Raw genomic sequence first — 4,211 nt, forward strand, 5'->3', positions numbered from 1 at the left:
CACTTCATTAGTGCGACTTAAGGAAATAGGGTTACAGTGTGACGGAGCAGCTCCTTAAGAGCCCAGCTTCGCTGTGTCGCCGGCGGGCTGCTGGCGAGGACAACATTAATGATGAGCGTTCACAGCTACGAGAGCTCCAGAACAGCGTGCCCATGTACCAGGGCCTCTGTCGGGAGTGTGTGCGTGCGTGTGTGTGTGTCGTGTTTTCTGGCACGACCGCGGCGAGTGCAGGTGTGTAGATATGGTGTCAGTGTAAAGTGCCGTACACAAATAAGATCTTTTTTTAGGGGGGCGTTGAATGGAGAGTAGAGTAGGCTTATGCATAGCTGTCGTTATTGTTTACTACAACTGAGAAAGATGTGTTGGTGTGTGTGGGGAAGAGAGGTGGGGGGGCAGGAGGAGAGAGAGAGAGAGAGGGAGAGAGGGAGGGAGGGAGGGACGGCAGAGAGGTGGGGGGCAGGGGGGAGGGAGGGATGAAAAGAAACTTTTTAAACTTTTCAGTCTTTGTGAAGACATCCTGACGTGAAAGCCATGACACTAATTAACATTTACATCTATTAGCAACTGCCTTAGCACTCCCCAACCTCCCCTCCCCCCCCCCCCCCCCCCGCTTGGAGAGAGGGAGAGCAGAGATTTAGGCAGAGCGATGGTGTTAGCTGCTCTGATGTGTGTCTTGAGTGAGTGTGTGTGTCTCTCTCTTGAAGTCTGCGGCCGTATGTCTCCTCTCCATCTCCCTCACAAAGCAGTTTCATTGTGCACGTACCGTGTGTGTGCAGAGTACATGTGTGTGCGGAGTGATGCGTAGGACACAGTGTGACAGTGACGGTCCTCCTCCCCCCTCCTCCCCCCTCCTGAGAGGTGAGGGTGATGTCTTTCTGTCTGTCTGCTCTGAAGCACGGTGGTCCCACTAGACTAGGCCTGTCGGGGGGCGGGAGGTCTTAGGGGGTCTAGAGCACCCATCCTCCCCCCTTCAGTCCTCCATCTGACAGCTGAGGTCAGCGGGGCCCTCGCTGCCATCTCATCCCGCTCTTGACAGCTCCTCCCTGGGGAAGAGAGCTCCGCGGCTCATGCCTCCCCCCCACACTCCCCTCCACCCTCTCTTAATATTTCATCACTGTTTTCCTACTCGCTTTAAGCCTCAGCTGCTGGTCTCCTGGTCATCGCTTCCGCCCCGTCTTCACCCCCCCCACACCTCCACGACCCCCTGCAGACCCTTGCCCCAGTAGACTCCCTCAGGGTTGGGCCTTAACTTAACTCTTGCACCATGGAGGTTCCCTCACCATCATACCTAAAAGAAAACCTGCATTTCATTAACTTCCCAAACTGCCCAAACTATCCCAGATGTTTGGGAGTATTCTCTCTCTCTCAGCCTCACCTCTCTCTGTCTCAGACAGACAGACAGACAGACAGACAGGCAGACAGGCAGACAGGCAGACAGGCAGACAGACAGAAAGACAGGCAGACAGGCAGACAGGCAGACAGACAGACAGACAGACAGACAGACAGACAGGCAGACAGACAGACAGACAGACAGACAGACAGACAGACAGACAGGCAGACGTGCCTCTGTGGTCCTCAGTTTGAGATAGAGCTTATCTCTCTGGAGCCCTGTTTGTTCCTTAGGTTTGCCCCACTACAAACATCTCCCTGATCAAAGCCCTTGAAAGAGCCTGCCACTTCAAACACCACACACACACACACACACAGCAGTCCGACACAGCGCTCTGGCCCCCGCGTTGTCATGGTAACCAGTGTAATCCCCCAGCCCCTCACAGGCAAGGTGCAGCCAATCAGAGGAGGGAAACACCTTCTGCAGACGTGGCCCGTTACCACGCCGACACGGCCAGGCTGGTTGATAGATTCCAGATCCAGTCCGGTTAATAGATTTCCGAACCAATCTGGTTAATAGGTTTCAAATCCAGTCTGGTTGAAACGCAGATATACAGGGTTCATGACGTTGGGGGTCAGAGGTCAAAGGGCATGGTGACCAGTGAATCAGCCTGGTTTAAGATCTCCCTAGGATGAGATCAGCCTGGTTTAAGATCTCCCAGGATGAGATCAGCCTGGTTTAAGATCTCCCAGGATGAGATCAGCCTGGTTTAAGATCTCCCAGGATGAGATCAGCCTGGTTTAAGATCTCCCAGGATGAGATCAGCCTGGTTTAAGATCTCCCAGGATGAGTTCAGCCTGGTTTAAGATCTCCCAGGATGAGTTCAGCCTGGTTTAAGATCTCCCAGGATGAGATCAGCCTGGTTTAAGATCTCCCAGGATGAGATCAGCCTGGTTTAAGATCTCCCAGGATGAGTTCAGCCTGGTTTATGCACATGAAGCGTGTGTGTGTGTGTGTGGTTTGCACAATAACTGGCTTATGGGTTCAGTCTTCGTGTTTCCACGGCAGCGAAAACAGAATTGCAATGTTCCCTTTTTCTCTGCATACACACACACACACACACACACCATCGCGTTCCCCCCGCCTGTGAGCAGGGATAGGGCAGCACAGCAGGGGGTATATCCCAGGGATATCATTCGTTCGGCTCCTCGCTAGCTAGAATCAACTCGTCCTTTCAAGCAGGACGGCCCTTAAAGTTCACTGGCGCATTCTTCAAAACAGGCCATTACTGTCTGCCTCCGGCTCTGTATCATGCCGCGGCCAGACCAGCCCTCCTTCATGCGGCTCTCTGGCTGACAGACATGAAGGCAGATGAGGAGGAGTCAGGCCGGCTGGACAGGGACTGTGACCGAGCAGATGCCTTGAAATCCGACAGGGAGCTTTCTCTCTCTCTGTGTCGCTGAGACCATAGGAGAACCTTCGCTTTCAGCGCTTGACTAAAGCTACCCCACTCCTCCCCCCCTCCGCTCCCATCCCCTCTCTCTGTCGCTCTCTTTCTCTCGCTGTCTCCCTCTCTCTCCCTCTCCCGCTCTTTCTCTCTCTCTCTCTCTCTCTCTCTCTCTCTCTCTCTGTTTTTCCAATCACGCTAAGAGTCTTTCTCTGTCAAGCTCGTTTTAAGTCCTCCTTTCAAGTGATTGGTCACAGGTCGGTCGTCAAGGGTACCACTGTAGTTCTCCATCTCATCATCAGAGAGGCGGCTGATGGGATGTGTAGTCCAAGCCGTCCTCCTCTCCAGCCCGTGTTACAAGCGGGAGATGTCATGTAAGTGTTTTATGTCAGAGAAGTTCACTAAGGGAACCACTGTTGTTTTATCAAGTTTTACACTCATCTTACCATTACCCCCCCCTACCCCCTACCCCCTCCCCCCCCTGCCCCCCCCCCTCTGCCCCGCCCAGTCCCGCTGTGTGCGGGTCCTTGAGGTCCAGACATGTCCTCTGCTTCCTCGGGGGACGGACGTTGGTGTCTTGTCTTGATTGCGGCAGATTGATGGTGATCACATGTTCCCAGTCTGTGTCTGGTCCTCTCACACTGCCCCCCTCAAGGCTTTTACCCTCCTTCCCCCTCTCTCTCTCTCTTTCTCTCTCTCTCTTTCTCTCTCTCTCCCTCTCCCCCTCTCTCTCTCTCCCCCTCTCTCTCTCTTTCTCTCTCTCCCCCTCTCTCTCTCTCCCCCTCCCCTCTCTCTCTCTCTCTCTCTCTCTCTCTCCCCCCTCCAGACAGTGATATGAGTGTCACAACATGGCCATTGTAATCCTCTTGGCGGGTCGTGCTTTGACACGCTGTCTGTTAAAGCGGTGACTCTGATTGGCCACTTCTGCTGGACAGAGTCTCACCAGACGGGGGGGGGGGGGAGGGGGAGCGGGCGCAGAATAGAAACAGAGAAAGAGGGAGGTAAGGAAGTGAATGAGGAAGGATTCCAAGTGGACGACCCTCTCACGACCTTCCTATTTTTTCTTGGTGGTTATAGAGTTGGTCTGACGTCCAGAATGGCGTCCTCTCTGTGTGTGTGTGAGTGAGTGTGTGTGGTGAGCTCAACAAGATGCTGTGTCTCATTCCAAGGTTCTGTACTATTTACCGCCAGGCGGACGCGGGCACAAAACAGGGGGAGGGGGGGATGGGTTGCCGTGGCAAAGGGAAGCTAAATGACAAGCGTGTGCAGGATGGAGGGCTGTCCTTCTGAGGCCTTGGGTGGTGGTTGTGTGTGTGTGTGGCTGTGTGTGTGTGTGTGTGTGGGGGGGGGGGGGGTGTGTGTGGTGTGTGTGGTCCTGTCCTATCAGGACTGAGGGGTCGCTGGAGCTAATGCTGTCATGTCAGCACTCTGCCT

Source organism: Hypomesus transpacificus, unplaced genomic scaffold (genome assembly GCF_021917145.1).
Source record: "Hypomesus transpacificus isolate Combined female unplaced genomic scaffold, fHypTra1 scaffold_256, whole genome shotgun sequence".
Taxonomy (NCBI): Eukaryota; Metazoa; Chordata; class Actinopteri; order Osmeriformes; family Osmeridae; genus Hypomesus; species Hypomesus transpacificus.